The following is a 23,827-nucleotide window of genomic DNA, read 5'->3' as shown; positions in this document are numbered from 1 at the left end:
AGATCAGGTCAGCATTGGACAGGAAGGCTTTTTTCTTTCTTTTAAGGAAAGAGCATCAGAAGCGGGATGCTAATTCTGCTTCGGATCAGCAGTGAAACATACACATGACAAACCAAATGTGCGCTTACAAATATTTTGTCATATTAGATTAAATTATAGCACACAGACTAAACAGAGAAATCTGAAATGCAGGGTCTTATGTTTGGGATATCCTTGGAGCTTTTATACAAAGAAAGAGAGAAGTTTATACTTCGGCATTGCACGGCGCACAGTCATCCCATACCTGCTGCCTAACACAAACACGGCTCGCTGCATAGCAGCAGTGTATTTGTCAGTGCAAGAACACAGAAGCTTAACAGTGAAAATCCTTCTCCTTGGCTACCAATTTGCCCTTCAGTCTTTTGTGGTGCTTCTTGTCCTTTCTAGATAAATAGCAGCCTGCCCGCTCTTCCCCAAGGCTGAGTTTTTGTCCATCTGCCCTTATTTTCACCTTGATTTTGCCTGTTTTTATCTCACTTCAACTCTGCACATACTGCATTGGCCTTGTCTAATAGGTAAGGCAGCCTCCTGCCCTCTACCTGCCTTGGTCTCTTCTGAGTACCACTCCTTTTGTGAAGCTTTCTGAGCCCCATCTCTGCACCAAGAACATTTCCACACACTCCTACCTGTCGCTGCCCTGCACACCAGGTTGGTGTGAGCCAAGGGTAAGCCTGTCAGGGCGGGGAGATGGCAGAGGCAGTGACACACAAACGAGGTCATGCAGAGAGCCAAGTCCCCATTAGGCATGGGGAGCAAGGGGCACCCAGTTCAGCTGTGTGTGCAGTGGAACATCTCTTGGAAGCTGAGATACAGCAGTGTTACCTCTGACAGGCAGAGGAAGCTGCAAGACAATGCTGACATTTGATGTCAGCTGGATGTTGGGAGGGGTGGTGGTGTTAAGAATTAGAACAAAGGTACTAGTCACTGTGCTGGTGCCCTGGCTTCCTTGTAGAGTTTTGGCCTAAAAAAACCCCAAAAAGCCATACTTTGCTTTTAGAAAAAAACCCATGAATTTAAGAAAAGGATCACTCAAATGCAACTTGTCTGCTGAGACAGGAGTGCCTAGAGTCATTAATCCTGGCGGTCTTTCTCAGTTCTGCATGTCTTTTTTTTTCCCGGAAGCAAAAGGTGAGGAGTAAGGGATCTTGTTGGACTGGTATAGTTTCACAAGGTAGAAGGAGGAGATGACTGCAAAGCAGTGTCTGAGCTTCAGGGCTTTTTTTAACAAGGAAGTTTCAACCTTTTCTTATTTTTTTTTTTTAAATACTTAATGACCCAGCTCTCTGTTCACACTTATCCTGCAAAACAGTACGCACCAAACTCCCAAATGAGCCCTTTGCTCCAACATCTTCTGTTCCAAGTGCTGTTGAAGGATAAAGAAGTGGAGTGGAGTGGGACCAGCACATCCAAGGAGATAAACTGGGTATTCACCCAGGCTGACAGAACTGGAGGGGCAGCATTTCTGGGATGCTTTCTTCAAAGCTGCTGGCTGGTCAGCATGGCTTACTATGCAAATGTGGGGGGGAATAACAACAAAAATTGATTTTGCCAGAACCGCAAAATAATTAGGACTATTCCTGCCCTGCAGAAAAGGTATCCAGGAGAAGTTAATTGCATCAGTGGAGTGTTAAAAGTCTGTGCTAACTGTACTCTGAACAGCATCAGCAAGAGGAGTAGAGCCACACCAGCCATGCATGTCCAGAAAGGACTTCTCTCTTACTTCTGGCTACCCACCACCCAGAATACCTCCTCCTTCATCACCTCCACCTCCTCTGTGCCTTCTCCAGGAGAGCACCTCCTTTCCCAGCTGCTGATAAACACAGGCAGGGGTCCCATTCTTCCTCACACAAAAATATCTCTCCATGCTGATGGTGCAGGGAGGGACATTCAAGAGCAGTCAGGAGGTTTCTGAGACTGCAGCACTAATGAGACCCTTAATCATTCCCTAGAGGAGAAATAACCCAAAATAAGAACTTCCTAGTGGAGGCCCTGGTGGAGTCTCAGCATTTCTTGTCAGCATCTAGCAAGGGACATGTGACCGCAGTGTACATACTCCTTCCTTGAGAAAAGGAAGGGCAGTTACCTCGAAATTTTTGTCCCGCCATTATGCATCTTTCTCCTTGCCTGGCCTAGTAGCACTCCTCCAGTCCTCAGTGTCTTCTCTGGTGCCATGCTGCTGCCCCCCTGGCTCAGTGATTTCAAATCTCCTCCTGCCAGCAGCACCCAACACGGCCACCATTGCTGGGTCTGGATGCCATGAACTCTGCCTCTAACCCTTCACTACACTTCATAGCAACTAAAGCCCAAAAAAATCATTAAATCTGACTATCTCCCTCTTCATCATAAGGGTTCCTGCATGGGTTTCACTTTCATGGGGCAAACACCTCCAGAATAAAATACCTTCCCTGCTCCCAGCTGCAGAGGTGTGCCCATCCTAAGCATCTGGAAACAGGTCTTCTATTCTTCTAGCCTTTGCTGCCCACAGTCACAGGCCCTGAATATCCATTGAGGAGGGTTTGTGAGACAATTCAGGCTCCCACCTCAAGAGTACCATGGCAATACAGACAACTGCTGCAGAAACAGCGATTATGCATCAGACCATCCAGTCTTTGGTGTCTGATAACTAAAAAAAAAAATCTCTTCCTGATGTCTGTGGTTGAGAAATGTTTGTGCCAAGTGCCATTCATCTGGTAGCTATAGCTACACATATATATTTATATTTGACTTGCACTTAATACCGCATGAACTGGTGAGAGTAAGAGGACATTGATCTCTGCAGCTTTGCTTCACAACCAAGGTTGCGATGACACAAGACATGGGTGAACCGCAGCATATTCATGGATTGCAGTTTGGGCAGAAATGGTTTGTAAATATCAGAAGAAACAGCAAAAAAACATTTGTATTGTGAAACAGTAACATGTGCCACTAAGAGACAGTTTACTTTTCAGACATGTACAGTGCTCCATATTGTTCCCATGCTTTTAAAAGGAAATTATTAGTGTTATTAGCACAGCAGTCCTCCTTTACAAAAGCAACTCTAGCCACAGTTAATGTTTAAGAAGGAATTAAATATTAACTCAAAGGAAAGCACAGAAGTCATGGTTTGAAACCATACATCAGACATGCAAAGAAATATTGCTGTGAAAACAGGTGGGAATTTAAAACAAAAACAAACCAAAAAAACAACAAAACACCCCAGGTTTGGTTCCCAAAGCTAAAAACAAATTTAAAATAGAATCAGAGTTCTCCTGATTCATCACCTTCAGGTTCCCCAAGACAGAAGGACAGCATTGCTTTTCTGCTTTTCACCCCAGGACAGATAATTTTCCTCCTGCATTTGGTTTAGCAATGACTCGTTAACAATAGAAGGTGGATCACAGTGACTTAATCTGCTGAGGAGGGCTACAATTTGATTCTCAGCCTGAGATTTGCAGGTAAGATAAAGTGCAAAGGTGACTAAACATCACAACAAGTAAGGTCTAGCCCTGTGGCTTTGCCTGGAAGGGAAAACGGATTATTATTATTGTAACAGCAAACCTACCAAGATCTATTCCTTTTTTCTCCTGTTCCAGCTCCAGTACATGAAAATCCTTGCAGCTGTCTGAAGATGGTTTTATAGTGGAAAAATAACTTGTTAAATGAGTTCATAACATGCATTCTGCCATGTTCTACAATAATCCCTTATTCTCTTTTCCATTTTTGCATTCACTGCAAACTTATCGGTTGAAAAATACCCCATGAATATTAACTAACTGCACCACTATAAATGCACTTTTTTTATATTGTATATTGTGCTGAACTTCCAGAACAATATTCTCATTAATAATTGTGTTTGATCCTAGATTAAATCTAAAGTATGCTTTTCATCTTCAAGCTTTAAAAAATTTAAAATATATTAACTAATTAATCCACACAAACTCTTATGGGGGAAGCAAACTATCACAATCAGGTTGCTTGTTAAGTTCTTAGAGGAAAGAGTCAGAGAAGTAAAAAATAAACAAAAACAAAAACAGAACAGGAAACAAAAGTAGAGGCCAAAGCAGCTTTATAAGGAAAGTGACACATCACTGGGACCAACTCAACATCATGGGCTCCCTATTTTAGCCTGGGAGGACACTGGTAAGGACTGTCCATTACCTGAGTAGTGTGTGCTCTTAGCGAGCAAGTGGAAGACAACTCCCCTTATCTAAGGGAAGCAAGCAGTACAAAATGAAATCTCAACCCAGGGAATTTTTTCATGGGAATAGCTATGTATGTGTGCTGTCTCTGAACTCAGAAATACTACACATTCCAGTTTGAAGAATGGAGGAAAAAGACTTCCATCATTTTTGATTGCCCACAAAATACGTGTCTCTGTGAGGCCCAGAACTCTTGGAATTCTGCTCTGAGAAGCCTGTTCCTCTTTCACCAGTGAGTCTATGTCATATTTGTCAAGTTTCTTTTCTCACTAGTCTTGTAGGCAAAATTAGCAAAACCACAGTTTCTCCCCTACAGTTCACCCTCTGCAAACCAGTAAATATTGCATCTTGAGGTGTGAAAAACTAGATCAGTCCTTAAAAGCTAATATTTCAGGAGTCAAAGGTTAAATAAATAAATAAATAAATAATGATTTTCATAGGGAACCAACCATACAGAACCCAGGAATGTTTGTCTAAATAGACTCTACATAGCACTAAGACATGATTATTTCTTAGACAGCTGTTGCAAGCTTGAGTAATAGGCACCAAAGTCCAAGGACAGCTTGACATCAATTTTTGCAGCAAGATGCTCTTATATTTTCTCCAAGTGCATTCTTTGGGCAGGAAAACCTTTCCATCTACTTTCTTCCCTTGCTGCAGCTTTGTCTAGGAAAACCATAGCATCCTAGAAATGCAGGTTTAATCCCCCATTTGAATGGTTGTAGAACGGCAATAACGCATCATGAGCAACTTTTTTTTTTTTGCCAAGAAAATTGCTGAAACTCAACAACAGCACAGTGGAGTCAACCAATGGAAAATCAAAGCCTGGAACACCACATTATCTGAAAGCATCACTGATCTACAAGGTAAAGCTGAGCAAATTGGGTTTGTTTAGCCTGGAAAAGATACAGGGTGACCTAATTTGGGATGACCTCATTGCAGCCTTCCAAAACCCAAAGGGAGCCCACAAGAAAAATGGAGAGGAACATTTTACAAGAGCATGTACTGACAGTACAAGGGGAAATGAGCACAAGCTAAAAGAGGATAGGTTTAGATTGGATATTATGAAAAAAATATTTGCTCTGTGTGTGAAGAGGCACTGGAACAAGTTGTCCGGAGAAGTTGTGGATGCTCCATCCCTAGAGGTGTTCAAGGCCAGGTTGAATGGAGCTCTGGGCAACCTGGTCTAGTGAAAAGTATCCCTGCCCATGACAAGAAAGAGGTGTGACTGTGGGTGTAGGTGTGTGCATGAAACAACATGATCTTTATGGTCTCTTTCAACTCAAGCCATTCTATGATTTTATGATCGGTTCACTACAGACACAATAACAACATCTACCAATTCAATGGATTTCTCAAAATCCAAAGAGTAATTTACAACAATGAGGCAATTCGTAGGGCTTCAGGTAAAAAGGTCTCCAAAGCCTTTCAGAAACTCTGTGTACTTCTTTATCTTTTTTCCCTTGGCTTCATTGCATCATACTTTACAGCTGCTCATCAGGTATTGGCTAACCAGGGTTATTATGACAAAAGTATGACATCACCAGTATTTTAATACATTGCTTCATTATATCTTTCTTAGATATTTTCTGCTCTCAACAGACTGATCCAGCTGCTTTCAGATGATATTATCTCGGACTTTTTGTTCATTAATTTTGGGAGACATGAGCAGCTCCTCCCCTTCGTCCATCCCCTCCTTACATGTCTGTCTGCATTGAGTGGCTTGTTCCACAATTCTTCCCAGTCACTGCCCACTCACTGGCCCATATCTGCTTGGCTTACTCTCTATCTGGCCAGAGATCTTACAATCTCAGTTGCACAATTTCTTGCTACAAGCTCTTTTTACACCAGGTTGGTAATCATATACTTATCAGTCTCTTTTATAGTACTCTGCATTTTGTTTGAAACACTGTTCTCCCTAAAAGACTTGTGAAATGACTGTCAGGAGCTTTAGTGACCTGTTTTCTTGCGGCTGATGGTCATTTCTTGCTAAAATGCCTTCACTCTTTTACAAGAGGTGGGCAGATGAGCAGATCTGCAGCTAGACTGACCAGGGTAGGAGCCTGCAGTTCTTCAGAGCAGTTCTGACAGTGGCATCTGCCATACCAAACTGCCCACTGCAAACTGAGGCAGGGGATGGGCATGCAGGGCTGCTTCTCAAGCACATTCATAGCAGAAGTGCTAGGCTAAGGCATGAGGACAGGTACTTCTCAACAAAGACTTTTTCAGAGGCACTTTACAGTAAAGTACAGTTTCCCATTTCAGGGTAGACATTTCCACCATTAAAACTCATAGGGCCTAATGTCAAAATTTCCTCTGGTGCTTACATTTCCTGTCGTCATGGATGAAATGTAACATTATAAAGGGCACAGACAGCTGTCAAAATAGAAACAAAATAGAAGATTTAAAAGCCACAGGATTCAAATGGTTCAACATCCCTCTACACAAAATTCACCTTCCTGGCCCAAAAAGCCCTCCCAACTTACTACCAAAATCCCTTTTCAACATCCTCGACTCTTAGCTCTGGTAATCAGAATAGTGTGACGTAAAAGCAACTGACTAACTTCTTTAAAGTACATCTAAAGAAGAATCTCACTGGCACCGTGTTTGGTATAATTTCCAGAGGAAACAGCTGGATCACCAGCACATTTATGTAAGTGATGTTTATGCCACCGTCTATGTGTGGCACAGCTATCAGGCGCAGGAAGTCTGGAAAATAGCCCATGATACATGTTCACATCCCGATCTCCAAGTAGCTGCTGAGAAGCTAGGAATAAATACTCTCAGGAAGAACCTGAGAAAGGGTAAGAACTTAACTCGATCAAATACTAGTATTTGATATACTAGTTCACTGAGGGTATCCTACCATGGCACTGGCACTGCTGGGGTCAGGACATCACAAACTGGAAACTCCATCCTAAAGAGATTATTGCAGACAGCCACGGTTTTGTCTTACTTCCATTTTGCCATGGAGTAATGTCCCTGTTTCCAACATCAGCTTGACATTTTGATTTGACAGTTTCCACTTCTCTGGAATCAGTTGCTGTATCAGTCTACAAAAGTATCATTAGTTACAGATCCTGCATGCTAAAATATATTATTGGCAGCCCTGATAACCTTCATTTTAGCTTTTGTCTTAAATGACATTTTCAACCACCTCCATTCACTTGTCAATGCCCAAAATTGTAAGGTCCGTGTCATCCACTTGCCAGTACCCTCAATACTCAGCGTGCTGAATATTGCTGAATATGGCTGCTTTTCATTTCTGTTGTTGGTTCTCCAGTCACACACACACTTTGTAGCGAGTTCCAAGGTGCTCAGCTTCACAAAATTACAACTTAGTCTTTCCATGATGACCACATGTCGATTACCTGTGTAGACTTTACAATTGGCAATGTTACCTTCCCTCCTCCCCCATTTCTCTATATCTCACAATTTTTCCTCCTCATACAGCAATTACTCTGTGGGGCAAGCATTACAGCAGCTTAATTCTTTAATCTTTTTCCAGGTGCAGAGTGCCTGGAAGAAAACTCAGACATTCAAAAACATTTTGATAATCTTTCAGAAGTTTTGCTGTAGGGATACCACAATATATGTCTGCTCAGACTAGATTTTTAGAGATCTTTGCGTCTCTGTTATATGAATTACTTGCCTGTCTCACACTGCATGTCACAAGTGTTATGAATTTATTAGTATGTAGATGAGTAGCAACATCAGTACTAACTGCACTTCCCCTTGGTGTCTGCTCTGAATTGTTTGCTAGTAAATATTGACTAATATTTGCAGTGCTTGATTATATTTTCACATTCTTCTCTTTAACAGTGCAATGACTTTACTGATAATGCCCTCACCACATGAGTTTCCTGTCTGCAAGCAGCTGCCCTGTGCTGGTGTTACATTCAGGTTTACAGCTATTCCACATTGTTATTGTAGAGTTGGAGCACTATCTTGTACAGACTTTTTTTTGTCTACACATGCTTACAAAACTTTTCAGTAGTGATAGCATCTGCTACAATCGATGCAGGTGGCACTGTACTTGGAGCATTTCTCATTGCCGCAGAATTTCCTCTTCCCAAAACTTCCTTTGCATTTGTTTTTCTTCTGCTTTCTTCTATGTGTTTGTTCCTGCAAAAAACTTAGCTTATATTTATTCTTTTTCTCTCTCTGTTTATACTGTGTTTGATATGAGCTATCTCACTCTCTTGGAGCACAAGCTGCAATGTTTGTCAAGCTTATTCATAGTTTTGTGTGCAGCCGTGCTCAGAATTACTTCTTTTCTGTTCTCATCACTGAAGCACAGTTTGAAATTTGATGTTCACGCAAATCATCTGGTTTGCACCAATGATATTAATAAAGCACTTCCCAGCAATGGCTGATGAAAGCCTTTTGCATGTGACACTTTCTGAATTTCCTTATTTGAAGATGTTTCTGGAGTGCACCTGGAATTTTACAAAGGCTCCTTCAAGCTTCCACTCCCTGGTCCTTCTGGAATTTATAGCAGGTACTGTGCATCAATGGTTCAAAAGGATCTGACCCTCTCCTTTTTCCAGCATACTTAGAACAATGTCAAAGCCTTCTTGGCTCATATTGTTAGCATTTGGGTTCTTTGCTTGTGTGTATTCTAAAGATCCCTTCTGATTTCACATATTCACAGGAGGCCACTTATTTCTGACACTGAGTTTGACACTTAAGCATGAAAATATAGGCCAAGGCTGTCCAGCATTTATTACTTCCTCTGCATGAACTGCTTATAGTAATCAACCTTTTCCTGAAAGCAGTGTTCTCTGGTTCTAGACATTGCCTTACATGCAGTGGACCAAGCTACCATAGCAGTTCTCCAAACACCAAAATACTTATCTTAGCACCTCTTCAGAGGTGGTCTGTTAGAGAAATCACTTTAATGCTGTGACTGAGAAATGCTGACTGCTTTGACAAATCTCATAGTGTAGCCTCTTACATAAAAAATACAGGAGTACCAAAGATATTTGCAAATCAGAGTGCAAAAGATATAAGCCACAGCAGACAAATTTTACATGGGTCCTTTTGTAGTAATACAGGATGTGTCTACTCTGCCTTGGGTAACCTGACAGCTTAATGTGTGAAGTCATGCTGTGAAATGCTGTTTTATTTCCTGCATGCTTGGACCTGGACCATGTGTGAAGGGCAGCTGGGCATGTGTATCCTGAGCTTGGTCTGGAAAGACCAAAAGCATCATCAAGGAACTTTCCTCACAACTGCAGCGTGTATTCTTATATTCCTGTTTCAATTAATTTAATGGCAGATCTTGTTCATCTGCCTTGAGCAGATAAAGTAAGACCATTTGACTGAAAAAATAGCCATAAACCTCAAGAGAATATGCTGCAAGACTTATTGATAGCAACCCCAAAATTTCCAGAGTGTATTACAAGAGTAGCAAACATACCAGGTCCCACATAAGCTCATGTTACTTTTACTTGTGTTAGTTGAAGTAACAGACAAAAAGGAAGAGACATGCAAATTTCAAAGTCTTTGCTATCTGATAAAGCCTGTCAGAACTAAAACCAGGAGGTACTGCCAGAATTAAATTATTTCCTCGGGACAAATCCTGCATTTGGAATCAAGCAACACAGGCTGAACAGATAAAGACCATTTGTATAACATAATAATGGACAGGCATATATTTCACTAAAATAGTAAATACATACACTCTCTACAAACACAGGGCAAAACCACAGATATGGCAGACAACACTACATCCTTTCTGCTGAGACTTGAACAGCAAGACACAAAGGAAAAGCTAAAAAGCAACTGACTGATAGATATGCATAAACTTTCTGAAAACCCTATGCCTCTGAAAAAAAAATTCAAAAAACAGTCAAAGCTGTCTCCCCTCTTGCAAAAAGGGATTACACTTGCCTCAACATGAAACTACCTTCAAAGACTACTCAAGAATTTCTAAAATACCAAGGCATGAAATTAAAAAGAAAACAAAAAACACAACCAAAAGCCAAACTAGAAAAAGGATTTTTTTTCAGGTAAATGAGGGCTAGTCAAAACAAACAATTCAAGGATAGAGTGAGTTGCATATGTGATGAGACAAATTTTAAGGGACACCATAGGTAATATGTAAACAACCATCACTTATTATATGGAATTTTCCTATCTTGATGGAGACAAAAGGGCTGCTGCAATAGACATCTCTACAGGAGAGCTTTATGAACAAATAGGGCTGCATGCAGGAACTTGGAGTGCTTGCACTTCAGAAAATGCCTGATAAGGACAGGAACCTTCCCAGGTGAACTGTCTCCATTCAGGAGGGTGGGGCAGTAACCAGGACCCATGACCCTACCCAAGGGCTCTCCCTGGCCATCTCCATCACTAAACAAGCCAGGTGGGAGGCCTTGCTGCCAGACCAGCTCCACATTGCTCTCTGCTTTGGGACAATCACATATGCTGCAAATTCTACTCCTGTTGTGCCAGTACAGAGAGGTCTTACTTCCATGAAGCAATGATGTGAAATAGGCAAGATTCACCCTGCTATTTACACTTTATCTCTTCAGAAGCATCTGAGCTCAATAGCCCAGAGTTCCCCTTGCTCTGCAGTGAAAGATTAAAGAATATGTTCTTTTCAGCTCATGAAAATATATCCTTTCCTGTGATAGGTGGTGAAGATCTTGTTTTTAAGAACATGGAGGTGTCACTTTTCCCAGCTACATGGATATTGGAGGAATAGTACAGCAGGGGAAAGGAGAAGTATTTACAGATATTTATTCCAGAAACCCCTACAAATTTGAAGTGTTCAAGGTTTCTTTTCATAAGCTTACTGCAAACAACTTAGTGTCATCTCCAGAAGGTTCACAAATATGGATAACACTGAGGTTCTTGTGCAAACATATATCCATTCATGAAGATAAGCTAAAAAACTGGCATAACAATTTGCATTGAAAGCATTTGCAGAGCTAATGTAAAAGTTTCTTGTGGCTTGGGAATTCCCAAGGCAGGTATCAAAAAATGAAAAGGAAAAAAATGTAGTAAAAAATTACAGCTCACTGCAAGCAACTAACAGAGGTAAAACAAATAACAAATATTCAAATCCCATACAAGTAGTCTCCAGACTCAGCTATGCTCCCTCTAACCATTCACTGAGCAAGATGAAAAGCTGGTTAAAATAAAAATAAAAAAAAAAGTTTGCATAATACTGGTAAACAGAAAGGATATATCTGCCAAAAACATTTTTGCTGCAGTTAGTTCACTTTTCTTAGCCAGATTCTTCATTGTTATGCCTACAAGAACCTCTGCTTATTCTTTTATGCTCACCTCCCCACTGAACTTAGTTTTTTTTCCATGTAAATGAAGACAAGGGTGGGCTAACAGGGCGGGATCAGCCAGTACAAGCAGCATCATCCAGCCTTCATCACTTCACCCCCGTGTATTCTGGTTTTGATTCTTCAGAAAATGTCACCATAACACTATGCTTCCAACAACAAAAGGACAGACAGGAGAGATCATTGCTGCTAACCCTTGGTAGACCTTGGTAGACCTCCTGGGAGACCAGGAACCTTTTCCCCTCTGTGCTGGGGAGAAGGGGTACAGGCCACAGACAGAGCCGCTGGCTCTGCAAACCATCACAGCCCTGCAGTGGTGGGCCAGCTCCCTTTCTGCATTGCAGGTCCTCTCCCCCTCCTCCTCCCACAGACCTGGGGGCTGGGCATGATTTAATTCAGGGTGTCTCTGAGCAGGTCACTCACCATCAGCACCACGACACAGGCTGCTGACTGGCACAGACAAGGGAGCAGCAAAGCCTGATGTGGGAGAGGGAGGAGGAGAGGAGGGCTGGGAAATGTTTTCACCCAGGTCTACCACTGAAGCCACTACATTATACAACCTCATCCTGCAAGGTTGTGGCAGCTCAAGCATTCTGAAGAAATCATCCTTTGTTGCCAAGATGTGCTTCTCTCTAGTAGGGACAGGGAATTTCTATTTCCTGGGAAGAAGGGTAGGTCTCTAAGAACCGTTGTTTGTGTATCACCTGCTGTCCATTATAGCTTCTCTGATAAAAGCACCCACTTCTATCAACCATTCAAAAGTCGGGGCCTAAAACATTTATAGTTTAACTTGAAATCAGGGATATTTTTCTTTAAAACATATCAAAAAGACAACTAATAGCTCTGTGCTTCTCTTTACCTTTAGATTAAACCAAAAGCCAGCCACATCTGTTTAACCTCAGGCTTTGGTGGACTGACATGCCTGAACTTAACAGTGCCAGGGCTGCACATGCTGAGGTAACAGGAGAAGAGCAGAAAGCTGTAGCCTAGTGCTAAGATCAGGCAGCTTCCAAGTCCTAACCATGACCACAACAGACATCCCATTTAAAGGAGGAGCACAAATGAAGGAGAGAGCAGCTGAGTTTATGCTGGATTCTTCACCAGCACTCCTAAAAGCAAGAAGAAAAAGGAGGGTGGGGAGGGGATGTAGGCAATGGGGTCACAGGGAAAACTGTGGAGAAATTTGATTTTGTTCTTTAGCTGGCAAAAATTTACAATATATACATTATACATACATGTGTATACACTCTATATACAATATCTACAATTACTTATGTTGTTAATTGCACATTGAGATAAAAGAGGTTTCAATATACTTTTGAATTTAATAAAATTCAAATACTAAGAATCTAAAATGAAAGTGCACAAAAACAATTTGCTCATAATCCTTACAGACAATTAACGTCCTTCCTCTTCCTTAAGAATCTAATAGCAATAAAAATACGGGATTGGAATGGAGTTTTGTGCATTGCAGGAGTGGAAGCAGGACACGTACACAGAGAAAAACATCTGGTTTTCAAAACTTCTTGCCTACACAGGCACCAGAGTCAGTCCAAAGGCAGTCAAAACTGATAGCAAAATTAAAGACAGAGTTGCGTTGAAACAGCCCCAAGAGGAACTATTTTAGCAGAAAATGTAGGTGGGAGGGGAAATGGGTTCAGCTGACGAAGGCCCTCACCCCATAGAATTGAAGAAACACACCGTTTGTGTTTTCATCAACTGAAATCAAATATTCTTCTCCTACTCAACTAAAACTATAAAAATATTTAAAGCCAGATGGGACACCATTTCTCTTTTCTTTAACTCTACAGCCAGCCAGTCCTGCAGACATGTGCATACATGCACCCCTCCATCCTGTGTTACCAGTTATCCTGTGTAAGACTCTCCTAGATACCTAAATAAGAAATTGGTGCTTTTTTCCTAAGCTTGGCGTTCCTCAGAGCTGAACAGATAACCAGCTTACCACCTTCCCTTCATCGTTTAACTGTACTGGATTTTAGCAGATATAAAAATATTTACATTTAGAGGGGGAACAAAAATCGGAGCTCGTTAGACAAACTGAAGTAGAGGCATCTGCCCCCAGCCAGAGCCGCCCATCCAGCTGGAAAGCGAAGGGTAAAAGGACGGAGCCTGGGTGATCCGGAAGGGCTGACGGCAGGTTGTAGACAAGCTGCAAACACCTCCAGGGTGCCAGGTCCCCAGGGCCAGCAGCTGCGGCCGCAGCCCGCGGCACACGCACGCCCGGCGCCCGGCCAGCAGCTCCCCACGCTCCGTCCGCGCCGGGGCTGATTCACTGCCGGAGCCAAGAGCATCGCACAATTAAACAAGCAAGCTCATTTAGCCCATCATTAAAATGCGTGCTTGGCAAAGAGGGCTGGGGCAGGAGGAGCGCTAACCTGAGCGCTCAGCCCAATTCCTGCTGCGTGACACCTTGCTGGCCTTCCCTTCGGCTCCCGGGAAGGTGCCCGTGCTGCACCTCCAGCTGGGCTCTCAGCAACCTCCCTACACCCGGCACGAAACAAAGCGGCTCCGGAAAGGGTTAAGGAGGCAGCTGAAATAATCTACCTCTGTTAAAATACCAATAATCTCTATGCAGCTTAAGGCCACAGCTACAGTGGGAAAATAACTTGATTTTTACTTGTCTGTGCTTTGTGAGCGGCAAAATTTTGCATATACAGTATACCTTTTAGCAAGAGGGACTAATTGTATTCAGTAAGTTTTGAAAAATGCATATGCATATTCTCATTGTTTGAAATATTGTTATAGACAGACTGAACATTTTTAACTGGTACTAACTAAACATACCAGCCAACATATTTTAAAAATTCTGTTTTCATGGTCTAAATATGATCTTCAAGAGAACGTGCTTTTAATATGGTTTGTGATGATGGCTAAGCCCTGGCTGAGGTCAAATCTGCATTAGACAAAAGATTTTTCCAGGAACTCAGGAAATATCTGTTCACCCACCTTGAAGCTGTTTGTTACTGCAAAGGAGGTTGGTGACTGCACTTGGGTTTTGCCTCTCCCTTGTAACAATACTGTAGTTCAAAGGTGGCTCAGCAGGTTCCTCTAATATCATAACTCATTCCTACTGCCTACCCAATTTTCATCAAGCTTTTCATATGCTAAGTGACAGCAAATCAGATATAATCATCCTACTAATGTATCCCCTCATCTTCATATACAAGAGGCATCATCATAGAACATTGTCCTTGTGAAGAGCAGGAATGCTGGGCTCAGCAGACTGTGCTATCAGATCTTCTTTTCTGCTTTTCTTTCTAAAAGGCATGTTTTGTTTCCCTCCCAGAGCGTTCAGGAACATGGGCATCTGTGCATTTTTTTATGCTTATTTCTAAGGGTGTTTGAGGCCAGGTCAGCAGCACTGCTGGCACACGGGTCATGTCCACACAGTCTCCACACTGCTCCCCTCTGCAGCAATAAAGGCATGTGTTTGTCTCCAGGTGCTGAACCCGTGTCTCTTAGTGAGCACTGAGTCATGCAGGCAAAGGGCTTACCCTGCAAGTTCTGCAGTAGTTCCCCAGGTTTACCTCCCACACCTACACCAGAGATTTTCACCCTTCCTGCCAGGACAGCTCTGCTGCTCCTGAAATAACAGCTGAGCTGCCATAGTTGACAGCCCAAAACACGACGGCAAACCAATACTGGCAAAGGTGCAGCATCACAGTCCTCACCACAAGCTAAGCTGTTCCCATTTCTCCATCTAACCCTCCATGACGTACTGCTTCTTCCAGGGGAGTGGCTACAGAGGGTTACCATGGCTAAAACCTCCTTACTGACTTAGGAGATACAAATCACAGCTCTAAAACATTGTACCTATGTTCTTTTAACTAAGGAGCTAAGATACAAATCTCTTTTGAGTCATGTCACCTAGAGCTCTCTGTGCCGTGTAAGGAATACAGCATCATCTGAAATCCCAGTCTTTGCTTATCCCGGGCAGTTAGCCAAAATTTTGTTTCCATTAAGTGAAAAAAATTTATGACAGAGTCTGCTCTCTCATTGATGCAATAACGTTTCTGTAAAATAATAATTTCAAAGTCTTACTGTTTTTGAACAAAGACTTGGGAGATAGTTACTTTTCTAAGCTTCAAGCCTCAGAGTGAATATTTAGCACACAAATTCTTTTCCTCAAGCACCATTTAAACGAACTTCAACAGTTATGTCTACTGAGCAATTACTGTTCCTCTCCAGTTTCCCCAGGCAAAATCCTACAGAGTTTTAAGCTCTGCCACCCACCCAGGTCCTCATTAGTTGGTCATACCTGTATCATAAAGGATAAGTGGCTGGTTTTTATCAGAATAAAAGCCAGCCTACAAAAACTGTTGCTTTTGTAAAAAAACATTCTATGGTTCTTCCTCTTCCTGGGTGACTACCTAGAATTCCTGTGAACTCTACTTTTTTTTTGTAATAAAAGCAAATGCTGCTTTTCATCCTGCTTTCCTGCTCTGGCCCTCAAGGTCCACTTTGTCCTGGCAGTAGGGAAGTACAGTAGTTTCTAGCAGAGCTCCAGCATGGGCACCCCTGAATGGTCAAAAGTGACAAGGTGAGCTCCATAGGACCACAAATTTACAATGTAATGAATGCCAGTAACACAGGGCCCTGCTAGCTCCTTCCAAACGTTGAAGAGTCCAGACACTAAGCAAGGAATTGAGTTTGCCATTCTGCACCATGGAGAGGGGTGGCCGCTTGGGATCCTCCTCCAAACTCTTGGCTTTCAAATGGCAAGTTGAGATCAAGAAAATCACAAGGAAAGGGAAGCTCGGTTCTTCCTGCTGAAACCCAGTGACAGATTTTACTGGCCATCACACAGGATTGAGGTCTCACCAAAATACATCCCTCCAGTCTGTTTATGTTCATCCTGTGCTGTACACCACAGAGATCCTGCCACCCAAATCTCTGGTTCAGCATCAGGTACTGCTGTAGGCACCACTGTAGAAGATTTTCTCTACTCTCTTTCTAGACTTTTCCCTTCAGGTCACTCTTACTCAACTACCCTCCCCTTATAACTGATTTGAAAAACCTAATTTTATTTTTTTTTTAATGGGAAAAAACAGCATTTCTATTAAAAAAAAAAAACCAAAAAAAAAACTCAAACACAGCTAATTAAGAAATCCATTAATAATAAAAAAAAAGCAACAGCTAAACAGAAATTGAAATTCCCAGCTAATCAAAATTTCAAAACAGTCTGGTCTGAATAATATCAAAGACAAAATTGCAGCAATTTCAGACCTTCAAAGGTAGACCATAATGTTATGGAAGTGGTTTTCAATCACTCCTTCTAAATAAGGTTTATTTGAAATTAACACCTTTCTCAAAGGGCTGGATGAATCAGCATTTTCCATTGGAAAAAACCTTCTACTCAAAGATTTTCAGCTCATTCTACAGCTTTCACTGAACTTGTCTTTCCTGCCTTTCCTGCACCATGTTTATTTTAGTATTTTTACATCATATTTTGTCTCATTCTTAAAGTTCCCTTTTCTGTTTCTTCCCAGCTTGACAGGGTCAATATTTAAATAAGGTTTAGCAAATATAACTGTGAAGAGGTACTAGAAGTAGCAGACATCAAGGCACAGGGCTCAACACATTCCCCAGTTACACAGGTGTAAATCCCATAAGAAGAGAGGAACTGCAACTATCCTACTTAAGTCATTCACCTTCTGCTTCTAACCAAACACACAGTTTGATTACTTTGCTAAAAACTCCTCCCTCTGTATTAATTTTATATGTGGGTCACAGAAATTGACTAGCTCTCTATATTAGAATGAGAACCAGATGGAATTTCATTTGATATCATATAGCTGCTGAACAAATTTAAACACATGCAGACTGAAGCACTATGTTATGCTAGAGGAAGGAGGAGAAGGGAAAAGCAAAGCAGGAAGGGATAAAAGAGGAGTGATGGTAATCTAGAAAAAGAAGCAGGTCTTGTGTATGACAGGCCAGTACCTTCTTCATATAATTATGGACGTTCTTATTCATCTGCTCGCATACAAATGAGCTTCTCTTTCTTTACAGTATCCTGCTAAAGCCTTGAAGTTTGTTGATTCCTTGTGGCAATAAGATTCCCAGCTTAGTTACATGTCATAACTTGGAATCAACACTAGTCAGCTCTGCCAAGTCCTTTTAGGCCAGAAGTATCAGGTATAGGGAATATGTAGGGGAAAATGATGATCCTAGAGACCACTGGCTTCATACTCAGGCAGAAAAGGGAATTTCTATGACAGGCAGAATATAGTTCTTGCCCCTATAATAATCACACTGCAAGATCTTGGACATAATATGTAAAATACACAAGTGGCAATGTGATCTCTGTCTTACAGAAGGCTATGATTTCACAAAGTGCTTTACAGAGTCCTACTAAAACCAGCAGTTCTTCATAACCCTCTGAAGGCTCACACTGAGCAGTGCAGACCAGCAGTACAGTGGCCTTCAGCCACAACACATGCTCCTGGTGAAATCCTGCAGCTGGCCACATTGTGGTCAACACTCCAACACATAGTAATAATCCAAAGAAATAAATATGCAATTTAAAATTGCAGGTAACACTAGAAAGTGACAAAATGTGGTAAGTAGTAACAAAGACTGATCAATCTAGGGTCTATAGGGTAAGTCCTGTGAGGATGAGCTAAGGATGTTTAGCCTGGAGAAGAGGCTCAGGGGAGACCTTATTGCCCTTTACAACAGCCTGAAAGGAGTTTGAGGATGGGTCAGCCTCTTCTCCCATGCAACCAGCAGTAGGATGAGAGGACAGTCTCAAGCTGCAACCAGGGAACGTTCAGGGTGGATGTCAAAAGGCATGGAAGTCATACAGATAGATCTGTAATTTGGCAAAAAAACAACATTGTCTGGAACCTGAAATAAAAGTAATGCTCAGATCAAAAAGGGGCAACAAGCTTTGGACTGGGGAAAAAAGTATCAGGAGAATAGCTGAGCTTGGAGTGTGATAGCACTCCATCACCTGAGCTCCCTTACCAGTCCAATGTCTTTATAACATTGAAGGCATAATTATTTTCTTACAGAAACAGCCAGTTCCCTTTGGCCTGGATAATACAGCAATCCATAGCAGGATGTGCTTGCAGCCCGTGATATCCTCATTAATAATACTAGTGCTAAAAGTTCCAAGTAGGAATTAAACACTGGATCAGCACAAGCACCCCTAGTGGTGTCCTACTACTACTACTATATTTGATATTTCATTCAAAAAGAAAACCAAAATCAAACAAGGGAAAAGAAACAAACCAACAAACAAACCCCAAACAAGCCCTGCGACCCGCTTTTTCCAACTGCGACCAGCATTTTCCAAAAGCACAAAAGGAAAAAACCCAGCAGATGAGTAATAAAACACGGTCAGAATAACTTTCCAAAAGTCTGATTTGATAAAACCACAATTTCTTGTTAAAATTCAACTAATGTTAGGGAAAGCCTCATTGGAATAGGTATTCAAAATTTAATTGAGGAAACTTAAGAAATGTCATTTAAAATCTCACTGTATGACCTTTCTTCTTTCTTATTCCTATACTATTGTCTACAACATGAGCACAGAATAGCTGAATTAGTTCATGCGTGTGTGTTTTTGGTAGGAATCCTGCTGTGACTCTAATTCACCTATTGATTGAAATACCATTCTTATTCTAAGTCAAAATATGATGTGTTTGGCACTGAAACACCTTGATGCTGTCACAAACATAGAAAAGAACTTGGAATTTAAAACCTAAGGAAAATGATGGCAAGTGAGGAGCTCTCAAAAATGTTTCAACTGCAGAGCAGGAATCAATTTCAAAGTGTCATGATTCTTCACAAAACTGATATTATAGGGCTGACTGGCCCTACAGGACAGATTTGGTTGGTGGTTTGGGGCAGGGGGTGGGGCTGGATGGTTGTTTTGTGTAGTTGGCTGGTTTGGTTTCTTGGGGTTTTTTTAGGGAAAGCTTCTCATTGCAGAGAAAAATAAAATCATTGCCTACTTGATTTGGCTTGAAGAAATATTTAATTCAGTAGTGGCTAGCTTATCCCCACTTAGAAAGACAGTTCAGATTCTTCCTCCCAGAGAAAAGTCATCTGTGCCCATCCTTTTAGGTTCTATATCTGTGAATCAACAAGAAACAGGGCCTGGTCAAAGGAGTCCTTTCTTATCTTGCATTTTGTGACCTAATCAAAGACCTTTTGTTGAAATAATGTTGAGTGAACTGGCAGACTCAGAAAATTCAGACACATCTCTTGTGTGTGCCCAGGAATGCGGAGCTGGTTACTGTCCGACCATAACCACAACCACATAAACACAACTTTCCATTTGAGAGTATGCATGTGCTCGGCTCCCCTTTTTACCTTACTCTGCATGTTGGCAAAATGCTGGGGAGATCTAACTGCAGATAAAAGCACGTCTCACTATTACAAAGGGCCTTGCTGCAATGTAATATCACGGATTTCATGGAGGCAGGAACTGAATGACAACTAGGCTTGGGAGGAGAGACAAGAAATCCAGATATGAATGAGCAAGGGGGGAATAAAGAGAGAGGTGGGTCATCCTCATAAGCATTTATTTTCATGGTGTACACCCCAGACTTACTGAAGACATGAAATAAATACAGTTTCTTTCACCTGTACTATCCCAGAAAATGGTGCTTGTAATACATGGATTGCCTCAGAGGAGGCAAGAACCTGAGACCTCTCTGCTACACACATTGTGTCTAATTACACACCAAAATGCAGTGGGTGACAGCAAACACAACTTTTCTTGAAACCTCCTAGAATATCAAAGCATAGGCATTTTGTTATTTATGGCTGTGTAAAGGGGACTTTTTCTCTGTACGTCTGCATGCACGCCTTCCCTTAAATCTCTTACAGACATGTTTACAGAAGGAAGGATAAATATTTTTCCATAGCTTCATGGAAAATTACTATGAGAAACCTTGGAGTAACACAGCTGTGGGGTCCCTCATTACCTCAGCACAAGCAGAGCCTTCTACACACTGATATTTCATTGTGCTTTGCTGGGCATGGGCCTGCAGTTGTATGCCCAGCCTTTCTGAAACACCTCATCAAAAGGATCAATAATTTTCAGTCTCATTAGTATTTTAGAGGGAACCACCAAGGGAGAAGTTTGCTTTCTGACCCAGACTGCATACTGTTTCCCAAACCTGTATCTGATTTTATAACTAGGGATAAGGGATCAGGGAGATACCGTCTCTCAGGTGACACTCAGAAACCTTGTTACATCCTCTCTATTTTCAGAAACTTAGCATCCTAGAAATTCACCTCCCAGTGCTCCATGCTCTGAGTTCAGGCAGATATTTTTGTCTTACACTTTGTCCCAAGCTGTAAAAATAACACCTTCTTCCTCAGAGGTGGCTGCATTTTTGCAGTACATTAAAAACTTTTTTTAGTGCTTCTCTGTAAATCCACTAAAGGTGTCAGGGATTCTGTGAAAAGAAGGGCTCTTTATAGAAATAAAATTTTAAAATCCTATAAACAAAGCCATGCAGTAGAAAAATTCCACACTGGACAGTTTTCACTGTCTCTTATCCCTCAGATGATGCTGACCAAGGCTGGCATGAAGCTGATGGGTAAGCTGTAAAATAAGGAAATGAGAAAAAATAAAACAAAATCGGGATTAAAAAAATATTTATTATTAAGGGTTTGCTGCCTACTGAACACTTGCTGACACAGATAAAAACACCGTTCACACTGAAACACACTTGAGCCACTGTTCTTTCATACTGTCCCTGTCAGTGCACACATCCAAACAGCTGACTGAATAATTAGGAGGATACTGAGGTTTATATACTAAAAATTTTATAGCGTGAATATTTTCATTCTGTATAAATATTGGTTTAAACGGAAAACCGGAAGCTTGAATACACAAAATAGGTTAGTGATTTTAGGAGTGAATAAGACCTTGATATCTACCTGTAGCCTTCTTTAACATCTTTGTATGTGTTCACTGACACATCAGCCTCACTCTCTGAAGTACTGCAACTTTGACTTCAGTAACCTTCCAGTTCTGAGCTGCCCTATGGACAGTGACCTGCTGAATTGGAGAAGGATGATAAAAAAATTGAACACATTTTTGCCCCCACAGATTAGAATTCATTTGAGATCTGAGAGGACACAATTTCAAGCTGCATCAAGGGAAAACAGGTTGGATATTAGGAAAAAGTTTTTACAGAAAGAGTGATAAAGTACTGGAATGATCTGCCTGGGGAGGTGGTGGAGTCACCATCCCTGGATGTGTTTAAAAACAGACTGGATGTGGCACTTGGTGCCATGGCTTAGTTGAGGTGTTAGGGCTTGGGTTGGACTTGGTGATCTCGAAGGTCTCTTCCAACCTAATGATTCTGTGATTCTGTGAACAAACTGAACTCCCTTTCATGCTGTCAACATGCCTGAGGGATGGGATGCCATTCAGAGGAACAAGAACAAGCCATGGAAATGTTATCAGGTTTAACAAGTCCAAGAGCAAGGTGCTGCACCTGGATTGGGGTAACCCTCCCCTATGAATCCATGCTGGGGAATGAAATGACTGAGAACTGTCCTGCTGAGAAGGGCTGGGGGTGCTGGTGGATGAGAGGTTGGACATGAACCAGCCATGTGCACTCACAGCCCAGAAACCCAGACATATCCTGGGCTGCATCCAGAGCAGTGTGGGCAGCAGGGCCAGGGAAGGGACTCTGCCCCTCTGCTCTGCTGAGACCCCACCTGGAACCCTGCATCCAGCTCTGGGGGCCCAGCACAGGAAGGACATGGACCAGTTGGAGAGAGCCCAGGGAAGGACCACAAAGATAATCAGAACAGCTCTCCTTATGAGAACAGGCTGAGAGAGTGGAGGTTGTTCCACTTGGAGAAGTAACCTTATTGCATCCTTCCTGTACATAAAGGTGCTTATAAGAAAGATAGGAACTTTTTAGTGGGCCTGTTGCAACAGGACATGGGTTAATGCTCTAAAAATATAAAAGGGTAGAGTCAGACTACAATTATTTTACAGTGAGGGTTGTGAAACGGTGAAACAGGTTGCCCAGAGAGGAAGATGCCCCATTCCTGGAAACATTCACAGGCAGGTCAGACAGGGCTTTGAGCAACCCAGTCTAATTGAGGTCCCTCTTCATTGCAGGGAGGTTGGACTAAGTGACCTTTCCAAACCAAACCATTCTATGATTCTTCTTCCTCCTGGGTGACTACCTAGAATTCCTATGAACTCTACTTAAGTCAGAGGCAAGAAGTTGTGACAGTGTATAAACTGATTTTTTTTTTTTTTTTCCTTTGGGACTTTCAAGACATTCAGTTTCAAAAGCGCCTCTTACTGAAAAACAAATTTATAATTACTCCTTTTATTCCTTCCCTTTTAGCTTCTTAAAAGGGAGGGAGGACAAAATAATAAATTAGAAATATAAACACACACAAAAAAATCTGTATTTTTTTCATTTCATCATTAAAAGTTTTCTAAAGAAGTAACCATACTTTTGCAAAAACATGCATTCTGGTTTTAAAAAAAGACAAATTCTAAAAAGAACAATTTTTTTTACTGACCAAAATTAATTGCAAGGATAGGATGCTGAACTGGCCACTTGCCCTCCTGCCCACCACCCAAACTGTAAAATATTTGTGAAAAAAATACCCTTAATGGCACAATCCATTAAGTCAATAAGGTTCTTCTGACTTTACTGGAGCTTGGATGAGCTCCTACATGAGCAAAGAACACTAATTAAGCACACAGATGGTCAGACATATCTCTCCAAGCTCAGCCAAGTTCAGTGATTTGTTTTACCCATTCAAAAGCAAGGCACTTGATACGTCACCCCAAATGAAGCTGTACAAGCTGCTGCTTTTCCAGCCTTCCCACCACATAACCTCGTGAGGTCCTTCCATCTCTCTGTTGCTCTTGGCCTCCCTCAGGGACCACCTGTCCCATTCCCTGACACCAAACTTTCCAATACCATAGGCACTCCCTGCTCTCCCATGCTCCCACAGGAGCTGTGCAAACTTTTTCATCCTCTTCTTAGCCCCATGGAGCTCTCTCACCATGCTTCATGCTGCAAAGGCCACTTGCTGGGGGGCTGGAAAAGCCTCTGTCCCTGCTCTGAGAGGAGCCACGGCCTAACCTTGAGCAGAGGTGTGGAGTCCATGGCTGTGCAGCCATGGGGTCCCCACCTGGCCCCTGGTCTTTCCCCTCAGGCAGTTTTTCTGCTCCATATCAGAGGTGCACCAGACAGGGCTGAAGTGAGGCCACCAGACCTGATCACCAAGTGTACACACACTGACACATCACCAGCAATGGAGCCCTTGGCTGCAGCT

The sequence above is a fragment of the Cyanistes caeruleus genome, chromosome 2 (assembly GCF_971803275.1).
Source record: "Cyanistes caeruleus chromosome 2, bCyaCae1.hap1.1, whole genome shotgun sequence".
NCBI lineage: Eukaryota > Metazoa > Chordata > Aves > Passeriformes > Paridae > Cyanistes > Cyanistes caeruleus.
Note: the sequence above shows the minus strand (reverse complement) of the source record.